The following is a 15,065-nucleotide window of genomic DNA, read 5'->3' on the forward strand; positions in this document are numbered from 1 at the left end:
CATCAAAAATGGAATCACCCTGAGGATTATTAATCAAAATGCAGAGGAAAACAAACAAACAAACAAAAAGATAAAGGCAATGAGATAGCATAACTTTCTCGGAATAATCATTGATAGGACTTAAGATGTAATAACGAAATTGTCGAAAAATGGCTAAAGTGACTTTATTTAACTTTAAGAATGGATTCTTCAAGCATTGAGATCAGGGTTTCGCAAGTTTAGCTCTATAAACATTTTGGACCAGTAATTCTTTGGTGTGTGTGTGTCCTGTCATTATAGGGTATTCAGCAGCATCCCCAGAATCTCCCTGCTAGATGCAAGTAGTATCCCCAAGTTGTTACAACCAAAAATGACCTCTGCAGAGCAAATCAGCCCTAGTTGAGAATCACTAAAGTAAAGTAAAAGTGTCACCAAAAAGACAAACAGTGGGCTATTTAAAGCTTTAACATTATGTGTCAAAGGTCTAGGAAAGTAGGTTGACAGTCTGGAAGGAAAAACGTGCCTGAGAATCCTCTCCTTAGTCAGCTTGTTGTACAACACCTTTCTCAGAGTCCTTGAAAATCAGTAAAATGATACAAGGGACCCTTGATAAAATGAACAAGGATGGAGACAGACAATTTATGAAGAAAATAAATACAAATACCCGTAAATGTGAAAAAGCTTAACTGCATCAAATGAAAGTGAATAAAAAGGCATATTATTTTTTAAAGATCAATTTAATAAACTGAATAAAATAGAAGACATTCTGGAGTGTGGTCTAGGAGTGCTCACATACATCTTCAAAACCCCTTGAAGCACACACTTAAGTGTTTTTAAATTTGTAATTGTGATGGACATATAATGGTGGTATGTATCTGCAGGATCATGTGCTGTTTTGATGCAAGCACACAAGGTGTGTTAATCAAATCAGGGTAATCGGGTTATCCAAGGGACACATTTTATTAACACAGTAACTTAGGATTTGTCTTAACATAATCATGAAGAAATGGAAAGATGCATCAAAAATGTTTATTGCACTCTTGCTTGTAACAGGGAAAACGTGATATGAACACAAATGTATTGCAGTAGAGGACTGATCAATATATCTTCATGGGGGTCACAAAAAGTCATTGTAAGAATTCTTGTTGACATGGATAAAACTCTAATTGCATTTAAAAAAGAAAGTTATAAATTCCTATACTCATATGCTGAGACAGAAAGTAACTGATGAAAGGTACCTATACCAAAAAGCCACAATAGTTATTACTGAATAATTGGGTTTGGGTTAGGGTCTTTTCTTTTTATGTGATTGATCTGTATTCTATATTCCATATTTACTATATTTTGCACTAGTTTTATAATTTAATAAGAAAATCATTTTGAGATAAAAGTATAAACTGAAGAGAGATCTTTACTGAGAACTCACTCTGAAGTTCTGGGTTAAAAATTAATCCGCTCACACAATGTTACAGCTATAATAGAGTGAGCAAATATGTTCTGATCCATTCTTCTCTGCCAGCGTCTTCATTCTCATTCGGGCTGATGTTGGACATGCAATATTTCAGATTCCACAGAATCACCCATGTCAGGTTATCATAACAGTCATGATTATTATGAGCAGTTTCCAAAGACACTAAAACATGCAGGGCAAATCAGTTCCCAATTACCCCTGCTGCCTTGCAAGGGTGGAGCGTGGGGAGATCTCTCAGGCCCCGGAGTCCACTGTTGGATTCAAAGGCTCACGTAAAAAGTCTCTCAGTTACATGAGAAAATCTAAAGTGCTGGAATATGATTTACAAAAATTAAATTGGCAAGGAATGTGGCAATAAAGTTGTCTAATGCGTTCCAGGGTGACGGTTGGAGAGATGATTTAAAGTAGCCCAGGGCAAGAGTGGTTTAAAATCGGCTGCCGGGCAGTGAACACTTTGGGAGCTGTCTGGGTTTTGGGTTGGGTGTGCAGCATTTTAGTTCAAAGGCTGCAGTCCATTTCAGAGTTTGACAGGAAGAAGTAAGAGGCCAGCTGAATTCCTGCCAGAGGATATAACAAAGAATTCAGAATCCAATACCCAGCCCAGCTCTCTCTCACACACAAAACAATGGTTCTTTTTTCCCTTGTTTGAAATGCAAACCAGTCACTTTTTTGTTCCTGTAATTGTAACTAATGGAATCATCTTTGCAGAGCTCTTACAATAGCTTCCCTTTCTATCTCGGGGCACCCTTTCCTTATTATTTTTGCTTTCTCTCTCCCCCCAAAACTGATAAAGACTGTAGAGTAAACACTGTATCCAGGACCTACTACTCTTCCTTACAATACTTCATTAGCCTCAGTCCTCACGTGAGATAATTAGGACCCATTGCAGAGCCAACGCAGGCAGCATGAATCAAGACAAAATCTTTGTCTTTTCAGCCACAAGTATTTGAAGCTGTTTGCTACTGCGGCATGTTCTAGCCAAAGCTGAGTGATACCCAGACAATACACCTATTCCTGGCAGTAAGACATGTGGGTACAAATGTGCTTCCAGATTGGTATTGGCTTGAAATTTCACCCAGTAGGTGTTTGGAAAAAATAAATAAATGCAGAGAAAACATTTGGGTCCCAATGTCAGTGTTGTCATTTTCCAGCTGCAAGACTATCCCTTAATTTTCTCTGTCCATAAGTATACAATTAACTGCTCTGTTTGCCACAGGCATTGTGATCATCCAAAAAGTATTTGTTAAAGCAATGGTCCCCAACATTTTTGGCACCAGGGACTGGTTCCATGAAAGACAATTTTTCCATAGACTAGGGGAATTAGTTTCTCACAGGAGTGTGCAACCCAGGTTCCCCACACAAGCAGATTACAGTAGGGTTCATGCTCCCATGAGGATCTAATGCCACCACCTATGTGACAGGAGGCAGAGGTCAGGAGGTGATGAGAGCAATGGGAGCAGCTGTAAATACAGATGAAGCTTCATTCACTCACCCACCATTCACCTCCTGTTGTGTGACCCAGTTCCTAATAGGCCACAGACTGGTGCCTGTCTGGAGCTTGGGGGCCACAGTGTGAGAGCACAGATGAGCTATCAAGTGTTATACTAATGAACTTACCTACTCAACTTAGTGAGAACATGCATTATTTCTTCCCATTTATTTGAGGGGTCTTCAGTCATTAGTTTGTAGTTGAAACACAAGTTGAAAGTTTTCTCTTGGCTCTACTTCATTCTTGTTTATGGCTCAGTAGTACACCAAGGTATATACATACCATATTTTCTTTATCCATTTATATTGATTCCATATCTGTACAATTCTTAATTGTGCTGTGAAAAAGCCTTCAGGTGCATTTGTCTTTTTGATAAAATGATTTATTTGTTATTGGATGAAACCAGAGTATGTTATCCTATGTAAACTATCTCAGGGATGGAAAAGTAAATACTACGTGTTCTGACTAACAAGCGGGAGCTAAACATTGGGTACACGTGGGTACAAAGAGATGTAAAGAATATTGGAAACCAAAAAGGGTGTAGAATGGTGGGGAGCTGAAGGATTAAAAATTTACCTATTGGGTAGAATGAACATTACCCAGGTGATAGGCACACTGACAGCCTTGACCTTAGCACTATACATGTATCCATATAACATTTGTACTCCCTTAATATTTTTAAATTAGAAAAGAAAATACAAAAAGACAAGTTTTCTTTTGCCTCTAAACAAGGCAGAAAGTAGAAAAAGTACTTATGTGGGAGTCAAGATAACTAACATCTAAACCTAGACAAGTCATCAAGTAGCTGTGTGCCTTTAGCCAAGACATATCTCTTCCCTGGACCTCAGTTTCTTTGTCTATAAAACAAAAGTTTGAGCTCTTTTTCATATTTAGCATTCTAGAATAGATTTCATGTGGTCATAAACCTCATGAGGTTGTAATGGATTAATCTGCAGCCTCTTGGTCTCCTGGGTTGGGGCTACATCAGCCAACATTTCTGGATGACAAGTGAACAATGGTTGATTACCCAGATGCTTCCAGCTGCTTGGCATGAAAGCCTAATCATTTAGTGATTGACTAAGTGTCTCCATTTTTCAATCAGACGTTGTGTCTTATTTCAGATACAGCCCCTGTCTCCTGACCTGGAAGAGAATCCTACAGTGGTATGAAGATCTAAAGTAAAGACCAAGAAAAAGTATGGGCTTGGAGCTCTTTGCCATACACAGACTCAATGGTGCTTTTATGTGTCCTGCTTGGATCTCTGAGTTCAAATATAAGATTCATGACTCAAATATAAGATTCATGATCTCTGAGTTCAAATATAAGATTCATGACTCACAGTGACAGCTAAAATGGGTGGACAGTCAAAGGCAGTCTCTCCCCTGTGGTTATTCCTCTTTCTGTTTTCTCTACATACCTGGTATGAGCATGCCTCAAGGTTTGTTTTCTGATCTTTAGCTCTTATTTTTTATTATCTTCAGAAAATGTGTTTATTGTTAGAACTTCAGTAATCACCTTAATCATAGTTACTGAGGGAGAATGAGAGAGAGAGGATAAAGTGAACCAACATTCCAGAGTAACACTTTCATATCTGGGGGTGGGAGAACACATTGCCACCACTGAAAATGTGATTTGCCTTCCAAATATCCACAAAACAGTTACAAAGATTGTAAAGTACAACACGTCTATACTTGTTTGCCCAAATATGTCAAGAGAGACAATAAAGAAATAAATATTATTTGAGCACTGTGGCATTGCTCCATATTAGTAATCTAATACCATACTGTACAGTAAAAACTATCCCTAAACCCAGTATTTTGAAGCAATACATATTTACTTAGCACATAATTATGAGGGTCAGCAATTTGAGCTAGGCTCAGTAGGGCGGTTCTTCTGGTTCTGGTTGGACTCACTCATGCACTGCAGGCAGTTCTGTTAGCTGGAGACTAGCCAATTATACAATGTATCCATGTAACAAAAGCATTTTTACCCCCTTAATATTTTTAAGTTAGAAAAGAAAATACAAAAAGAAAAAGAAGTTTTCTTTTGCCTCTAAATAAGGCAAAAAGTAGAAAAAGTACTTAGGTGAGAGTCAAGATAACTAACGGCTAAACCTAGTGTCCAGCTGTGGCCTCCAGCAGGATAGCTCACCTTCACTACACAGGGGTCTCTCATCTTCTGGTAGATTATCAAGGCTAGTCCTCAAAGTGACAGGCAGTGTTCCAAGAGAGGATATCAAAGTGTATAAAGCCTCCCGAGGCTTGGGCTTGGAACTGTCATATCATCACTTCCATCATGTTCTGCAGGTTAAGGCGAGTCACAGGTTAGTCCAGATTCAAAAAACATTTAAAAAGTCTCAACTTTTTGATGAAAAAACCCAGAAAAATCAAATTGCTATGATTATGGGTATACAGAGAGGTAGAGAATTGAGATCATTCTTACAATCAATGTGTCACACCCCTCCAGATCCATTTTCCAGCCTTCTACACTCTAATTTCTGTCCAAAGGAGACCTGTATAGACTATATCAATGGAGCCCCAATGTGCATTATCTTTTGGCTGGATATAGCCAATGGGAAATTGGAGAGAGGGAAGATTACAGCAAGAAGGAGGTGTTCCCTGCTGTCCTCCGGCAGGAAGGATGAGTGTACCTCTCAGGATGGTCACCAGAGGTCCATGTCAGGTATTACTGGGTCTGGGGACAGTGAGAAAAAGGGGGCACTGTGGTGTGGTATTCTTGTTAGCATGGGTAGAGAGCTTTCTGAGAAGGAGAATGTTTAACATAGAGTTGAATACTGTGAAGGAATGAGCTATGCAGGAAAACAAGGATATGAGAGGGGAGCATTTCAGATAGAGGAAACAGCCTATGAAGTGGGCTGTGGACAAGAGCCTTCCACAGACTACCAGCTCCAGGTGCACAGGTGCGGCCAGGGTACCTGCTGAATATCCTGCCACCTTCCCACTCAACATCTGCCCAAGGAAAACGGCCATCTTTTCCTTTTCCTGTAATTTTCTCTGTCCTATTTCATCGATCTTAAGATTTTCTACATTAGAGTCAATTTTGGCCTCACTCCTATTCAATATCTGTTTACGTTTATATACAATGACTTTACTCAGAAATTGGAGTTCCCTGTAATATTTATAAAGATCCTCTGAGCCTCCATGATCTTACCTGAAAGAGATAGGAATAGATATAACAGCAGGGTTGTCACAGGAATTAAATGTGATGATACAAATGAATCCATTTGGCATAGTTTCTGGTACGTAACTGATTCCCAATAAATGCTAAATGCTTTGTGTGGATATACAAGAGATTTTAAAATACATGTGCTGCTTCATTTTTGATTATTTTTGTATCAAAGCAATAAGCACACACAGTAACTGCAGCAGATGCCAGCAACGCCCCACCTATTTCCCTGGATCCCTACCATTTCCGTGTGGTCCCATCACTGCTGCTGATGACTACTGACATCCCTCATCCCCAACTCTGTGCCTAAGGGCTTTCTTTCTAGCACCACAGTGGGCTGCCATGCTTTCTCTTCAATAGTGGGCCAGAAGTGCTGGGAAATTAGCAACACCATGGGAGTAGCTCTTAGCCAACAACCAATAGGGATTGGTATATAAATACCCCCAGTTCCTTGCTTCTCAGGTAAAGTAAGTCTGAGGGGCTTAGATTACACTACTTTCCAGTTTCCCCTTGGAATTAACTCTTGTTTCATACTGTGGCATGCTGGCTTAACAGCCTGGTCTTTTTGGTTTCCCCCCCTTTAGTGCACCATTTCCCCTGCTCCCTGGCAGGTGCTCCCTCCTCCTCTCAATAGATGATGTGCCATCAAATCCTGGTTCAAGGTCTACTTCTGGGGGAACCCAAACTAAGATGATAATATTAAGTAGCACAGAATGTCTTGTGATAAAAGCCAAGGATCCCATTCCTCTTTCTTTCTTCTTTTTCTTCTTTTTTTTTTTAGTCCCATTCCTCTTTCTAAGTCCTACTTCTCAAGGACACATTTTATTTACTCCTTCAGTTTTTATCTTTTTTTATAGTATCTTCATAATTGTTGATAAAATGCTTGTATCTCTGTTTCTCAACTTAAACATTTTCAATAATGTCTATAGACTCTCTCATATGAGCGATGGCTATTTAGTCACTTACGAATTTAATATTAAATTTTAATATTTGTTTCTGTTATTGGTTACATTCAATTTTTAAATAATATATTTAAAACTCTATTTCTCAATAAATCAACTTGGGACTGTCAACGCTGACACCACACTTAGTAGCATGAGGGTAGCCCCCTACCTTTGCCACCCCACACATCCACTACTGACTTTCTGTCCACTGCATGTCCACTTGCACTGTGTCCAGGCTGTTAACACTCCTGTTTCACCTACAGGTTCAACAAAGCCTTCCATGCTTCATTCAAAAGCATATAGGGACTGCGGGAGAGAAGGGAAATGTTAACAGCATTGACATGGTAAAAATGCAGTTGGCAAAAGTTAAGTAAATACATAAAACCCTATGGGATTATGGTTCTATTTTCATAAGCCCAGAGTCATTATATCTGGCCACTAAAAAGAGAATATTTCTAAAATCAGATGGGCTGTTTTATTTTAGGTTCCATCAGTTGCTTAAAATTATGCCACATATTCACTTGTTTTACTTCAGGTGGATTTGGGGGTTTTGTTTTGTTTTGTTTTGCTTTGTTTTTGTCTATGTGTTCATTGTTTTGTTTGTTTGGAGCACGTATTTGCTTTTTTTTTTTTCTTGAGACATAATCTCACTTTGTCACCCTCAGTATAGTGCATAGTGTCACAGCTCACAACAACCTCAAGCTCTTGGGCTCAAGAAATCCTCCTGCCTCAGCTTGCTGAGTAGCTGGGACTACAGGTGCCTACCACAGTGCCCAGCTATTTTTTAGAGTTGGGGTGTCACTTTTGCTCAGGCTGATCTGGAACTCCTGAGTTCAGGCAATCCACTCTCCCTGGCCTCCCAGAGTGCTAGGATTACAGGTGTGAGCAATTGCACCCTACTTGCCTTTTCTTTCTTTTTTTCTAAATTTATTTGCCTTTATCATGTCCTCAATATACGACAGTCATATGTTTTATGCCCAAATTCCTTTCCTTCCTGGATACTCTCCTCTTGCCTCAATCTTCATGGTAAAAATATATTTGTAAATTCTAGAGAGATACTGTGATGGCAACACCAGTAGATCATGGCCCTTCACAAATTTCCACCTAAAAACAGAAAGGACAACTAGTGGCTAAATCAAAAACTCATGGGCAATGCGGAAAACATAGCTAAATGGTAAAACATCTCCACAAGTCCCAAGATACAAGCCAAGGGCTGTGTGTGTTCACTTTGGTATGAGGCAACGCAGAGGGCAGCAAGGGGCCTCTGATAGACTGAGCGTCAGAACCACCACCTGGTTAGCCAAAATGGAATAATCTGCCAATAAGAGAGTGAAGGAAAAGTGCTCCTGATCCAGATGACAGTAGGGGAGGGGCGGGGCTGGAGGAACCTGCTGCTGTATTTTTTTTATTAGATCATAATCATGTACATTACTGCACTTGTGGGGTACAATGTGATGATTTTATATAAAATTTGGAAAGTTTACATCAAACAGGTTAACATATCATTCACTTCACTTATTTAATTATTGTGTTTAGACATTTATACTCTATTCTTAATGTATTTGACATGTATCCTTGCAATATGCACAGTAGGCGAGGTTTTACCAATTACCCTCCCTCCACCTGGCCATCCCTTCCTCTTGCCCTCTTCTTCTCTCCTTTCTGGGCTATAATTGTGTTTTATCTTTTGTATGAAAGTGTGGGTGATTATATATTGGTTTCATAATAGTATTGAGTACATTGGATATTTTTTGTTTCCATTCTTGAGATACTTTACTGAGAAGAATATGATCCAGCTCCATCCATGTAAACATAAAAGAGGTAAAGTCTCCATCTTTTTTATGGCTGCATAATATTCCACGTTATACCACAATTTGTTAATTCATTCATAGGTCAATGGGCACTTGGGCTGCTTCCATGACTTGGCAATTATGAAATGGGCTGCAATAAACATTCTTGTGCAAATGTCTTTTGAAAAGATTACCAAAATTGATAAACATTTGGCTAACCAAACCAGGAACAGAAAAGTAAAATCCCTAATATCATCAATCAGAAATTACAAAGGTGAAATAACAACAGACAACTCAGAAATTTAAAAAATCCTTAAAGACTACTATAAAAAGCTCTCTTCTCAGAAATATGAAAATCTGAAGGAAATAGACCAATACCTGGAAGCAAGCCACCTTCCTAGACTCAGCCAGAAATAATTGGAAAAGTTGAACAGGCCTATATCAAGTACTGAAATAGCATCGACTATATGAAATCTCACAAAAAAGAAAAGTCCAGGACAAGATAGCTTCACATCAGAATTCAGCCAAACCTTTAAAGAGGAATTAGTGCCTGTATTACATAACCTTTTCCAAAACACAGAAAAAGAACGAATACTTCCCAACTCATTCTACAAAGTAAATATCACCCTGATCCCCAAACCAAAAAAAGACCCAACAAGAAATGAAAATTATAGCCCAATATCTTTAATGAATATAGATGACAAAATATTCAATAAGATCTTAGCAAATAGAATTCAGCAACACATCAAACAAATTACACACCATGACCAAGTTGGTTTTATCCCAGGGTCTCAAGGTTGGTTCAACATATATAAATCTGTAAATATAATACATCACATAAACAAAACAAAAAACAAAGACCATATGATTCTCTCTATTGATGCAGAAAAAGCTTTTGATAACATCTAGCATCTTTTCATGAACACTTAAGAAAATAGATATAGAAGGGACATTTCTTAAACCGATAAAGGCCATCTACAGCAAACCCATAGCTAATATTGTATGGAATGGAGTAAATTTGAAAACATTCCACTTAGATCAGGAACTAGGCAAGGATGCCCATTGTCTCCACTGCTGTTTAACATTGTAATGGAAGTCTTAGCCATCGTAATCAGGCAAGAGAAGGTGATCAAGGGTATCCAAATAGGGTCAGAGGAGATCAAACTTTCACTCTTGGCAGATGATATAATTTTATACCTGAAAATCCCAGGGACTCAAACTACAAAACCCTTAGAAGTGATTAAGGAATACAGCAGCATCTCAGGATACAAAATCAATACTGCCACTGTATTTTTAACACTACCTGGAAACAACTGAAGAGGGAGCCTTTAAAAACCTCCCTCCAAATACTCTGGAAGACTTACTTTACCTAAAAATGACCACAGGTAAAGCATCAAGATCAAATCCCACAAAAAGTAAAGGTCTTAGAAGGGGAGAGGGAGGAGGGGAGGGAGCTAAATTGCGACAAACAATAAAAGCATTCCAAAAAGAAATACTCAAAAACCAGGTTGAACCTCTTATATCAAAACAAGCTAAATGACATGACAAAAAGGAAACAAACCACCCCAAAGCCCCAACATAAATCTCAATTAGAGAAATCATAAAGGTGGTGGAACCAAGAAGGAACACAAAAGCAAATAAACAGAAAAAAGTGGTGTAAGGAAATAGAGGTTGGAAAATAGAATGAAGGGGATAAATAGTATGTGGGGAAAAGTGGCAAATTGTGAACACAGGCAAAAAAGTCTTACGAGTAAAATTATTCCAGTTAACGAATGATGACAAAATGAAAGGACTAGAATCTCACTATCTTGCAACCCTTGGGGAATAAATAGATCCGGACCTTGAACATCCAGTGCTGTTAAATGGATCATGGGATGAATGAAACCAGACCGTGTGTGCCTCCTGATAAAAAGCAGATAAAAGAACATGACACCACTGATAGTGTTGCCACAGGGATGGCATCTGAGTCTGATCAGACCTCTGCATCTAGCAGCTGAGGTGCTGGAGATTCAGAGGACAGAGGAGACTGGTGGTCCACACCGCTAGTCTCAAACGGCTTCTTCAACAGAAAAATAGTAAGGAATAGAAACTGACAGAAGGTTCATGTTTTGATGGGAATGGGCAAAACTAAATTCTAGTGTTGAGACACACACTTTTGTGGTGAAACTGTAAAGAAATGTGATTAAATGATTTCTATAAACATCCAGATCAATACTGATTGCTTTTTTGGGGAGTCAGGGAGGCTGGCACACACATGGAGGGGCTGGAGGCAGGGGAGGCTGGTGAAGGTTGGCCTTGACTTGGGCAATGGTTACAAGGATGTTCACCTTCTAATAATCCTCTAAATTATTTGTGCGGGTTTTTGGTAGTTTTCTGTACCTGTTTTCTTATTCACTATCCTTTTTTTAATAGAAGGAATTCCAGCAAAGAGTCTTGTGTGGAAAAGAAATTTTTTTTTTTTTTTAAGAGCAAGGATAAAGAGACTTTTAGGCAGAGTTAAAGTTGTAGTGATAAATAAAAATGAGGATAAAAATTATCTTACTAATGACTCGGAGAATCTACCAATGAATATCATTTTAAAATACCTTCTTCTGTTATAGGTGCTGTGAGATAAGTAGAGGTGGAGTGCCTACTCTTTGCTAGAGAGTTTATATGTAGAAGAAATGTATCTGGGGTTTGTGTGTGTGTGTTGTTTGTTTTTTGCTGTTGAATGGGATAAAGGGTAGATAAAGAAGACACCATGAAGGTTTAGAAGGCTTTGTTTTATTCTGCTATTTTAATGGGGTGGGAAGGGTATGTGAAATATTTAGTAGTCTGTGCTTTGGACAAGAAAATTAGGAAACATTAGCACCACTCCTGGCTCTGCCAAGAGGTATGCTGTACCTGGCTAAGCCAAGAGCTCTGCTTGTTTAAATGCTCTCACCTCTCTAATTCTTAATGTTCTCATCTATAAATGCGAATTGTCTCTGTCCCTACTCGTCATGAGGTAAGAGGAGCCCCTCATGGTCTTTGTCGATTTTTCTTGGAACCACAATGCAAGTTTGTTTGCCAGCTTGGGGGATGGTGAATGTTTGGAGGGTGGGTGGCCCCAAGCAAGAAGAGGGTTGGCAAGCAGTTTCTAGAAGGCAGTGGCATTTCCACTCCTCTCCCACCCCAGTTACTACACTTTGCAGGGCCTCCTTCCACATTCTCACATACATACAAAATAACCTTTGTATGTGCTCCAGCAAATGCACTGTGGCTGGAGATGATGAGCCTGAAAGGATGGAGCGGTCACTCACACAGAGACCTCACCATGGGCCAGTCTAGAAGCTCTATTTTTACCTACAAGAGAAACTGCAATGTATTCAAATTCAAGCAATTGTTCAAAAAAGAGAAAGTCTTCTCTCTCTTTTTTTATTTTTTTAAGAACTTTTCTATCTTCCAAAGAATAACCTAATAATCAGGGTTTCCAGAAAACTGTGGTGTGCCAGGGCCATCTTATACCAGCTCTTAAGAGGTGTGTGCACCTCTTTCCAAGTGGCCATAGGCCAGGGGCCTTCCGTCAGCCACAGTCGGAGTGTTTCCACCATAGACACGGGCACAGGCTACACACCAGCTTCTTTCCTTTTTTCCTTTTAATGTTTTCCAAGCTGGTTACTGAACGTTTGCCAGCACACCAGAAACAAGCAGGGCAGCCAATGCAGCCAACCAGTAGAACTACGGTTTCATAGCTTTGCTCTGCACAGTTAAAAGTCAGCTCAACCGATCAGGTCAGTAATGAAAACTCCTACTGCAGAACGTTGTCCTTACTTGTTTTATAAATAATTATTAAGCCCTTACTACGCACCAGGTGCAGCTAGGTAATGAGGATGCAGGGGTGAACAGAAGACTCTCGGTGCCTAGCCCCAAATGAACACAGAAGAAAGAGAAAACCAAGCAAATAAATAAGAAATTAGGAAAAGGGACATGCTCCAGAGCAAAAGTACAGGGTGCTTAAAGAGCTTCTAAGAGAGGCACCTGATTGAGACAGCAGGGTCGGGCAACTTTTTTTTTTTTTATTCAATCATAGCTGTGTGCATTAATGCATTTATTTATGCACCATGTGCTGGTTTTATATACAATTTGAAGTACTTATAACAAACTGGTTAACATAGCCTTCTTTCTTAATTCTTTAAAGAAGTGATATTTACTTCAAGATACAGAGGATGGCCAGTCACTGTGGCTCACTCCTGTAATCCTGGCACTCTGGGAGGCCGAGCAGCATGGATCTCTTGAGCTTAGGCATTCAAAGACCAGCCTGAGCAAGAGTGAGATCCCGTCTCTAAAAAAAATTGCCAGGTGTTGGGGCCGGCACCTGTAGTCCCAGCTACTTGGGAGGCTGAGGCAAGAGAATCATTTGAGCCCAAGAGTCTGAGGTTGCTGTGATGCCATGGCACTCTGCCAAGGGTGACAAAGTGAGGCTCTGTCTCAAAAAAAAAAAAAAAATATATATATATATATACAAAGGACGAGTGAAAATTGATAATTAGTGTGATATGTGTGTGTGTGTTGGGAGAGAATGAAGAACAAGTAAATTCCAAGGCCTGAGGCAGGAAAGACACTGACACTGTAAACTGTGGTGCTCCTTGGGGACCCTGGGAGAGACTTTGGATTTTATTGCAAACACAAGAGGAAACCACCTCAGAGGTAGGACAGGGGTCCCGTAATGCAAGGAAGCTGAGGAGAGGGCTTAGAGACTTCCAAGGTAGGGCGCACAGGGTGATTCATGACTAATAAATGAGGCTCCCATACTTAATAGAAAGTGTGTGATAAACACAAGGCACCAAGACATTTTTATTATTAATTATAATTATTTGAGAAATTATGTAAACTGAGCACCTATTGCCTCCCTTTCAAATGTAAAGGCAGTACCCACCCCAAAGTGTATGCACTTTGGGAACATCTCATAAACTCTGAAGCAGAGATCATTTCTTTCAGAGGAAGGAGGTGGCCATTGCCTCATTTCAGTTTCATCTCCAGGATATTTTCACTGGTGTGGAAACTGCTCTTGGCTCTCAGAAAATAAAGTGGCGTGTGCACACAGCTTAGCTTTGGAAGTGCAACTGGTTTTCCTTGCTTTGACACAAGTACTTTTCTTCCTTAACACTCACCAGATCTTTCAGGCAGCAGCAAAGGTGTCTGCCAGGAACGGCAAAGCGACCATCCAGGCTGAGCCTGGGCCCCCTTCCCACCGAGGTTGCCAAGATATCCAAACCTGGGGCTGGCGGCCCAGCAGGCTTAAAGACCCACTGACGGAAGCTTTTAGAAATGTGTGGTTTTTATTTGTGCCAATGGGGTGTTTTTCCTCTGGTCCCCATTTTCTGCAGGTGGTCCGTTTAATTTTACTTCCAGCCACTACCTTCTGCTCTGATTCAGGGAAGTTACTTGTCTTCCCTGTACATTTCAAATTCCAGAATCTTCTACATTTCCTATGTTTTTCCCTTCTCCTCTTATACTCACCACCCCCGAACTATAGTGCAAAAAGAAAAAAAGAAAGATGATTAAAATCCTACAGAATAAAAAGTTCCATGAATCTGAACCCAATCTGGCCTCATTTATATATACCTGGGCAGCTATTCGACTCTGTGGCCGGAAATGGTTTGCTTCAACACCTGAGATTTTTCTTTTTCTCTTTAATGATCTTATTTTAATGGTTCGATTTTGACAAATCCTGAGTTCCTGCTGAAAGGATCCGGGAGACACCTCATTCCTCTAACTGGTGACAGGAGTTTATGAAGTCTGGGCTGGTAGAAAAGCTCAGGCAATTGTGAGAAATGAACCGGCGGTTTCAGTTTGGACAACCCCTGACAGGGGTGAAGTCCAGGGCAGACACATCATCCTGCGATTAGAAGGGGAAGGCTGCCCGGAGGAGGTGAGGCTCCAGCAGCCCCTGGAGCACTGCAAGATACACATTCAGGAGGACCTTCAGGTGGCTGCAAGGTCAGGCTGAAGAAAGCAGACAGAGGAGGCTTTGAGTAGGTCATCCTGGGAGGGGCTGAAAAAATAAGGAAGGTGAAGGAATGTGGGATGTGGTAGGGCTCACAGCTTTAGTGTAGAACCTGAAAACAGAGACAGAATCCACCACAGGGAACAGGTGTGCATCTGTGTGAGTGGGCACGTGGCCACGTGTACGCGTGTACTCGGATACACATGAGCAATGCAGATCTTACTCTCCGCAACACTTT

Source organism: Otolemur garnettii, unplaced genomic scaffold (assembly GCF_000181295.1).
Source record: "Otolemur garnettii isolate 467f Iridium unplaced genomic scaffold, OtoGar3 scaffold00046, whole genome shotgun sequence".
Taxonomy (NCBI): domain Eukaryota; kingdom Metazoa; phylum Chordata; class Mammalia; order Primates; family Galagidae; genus Otolemur; species Otolemur garnettii.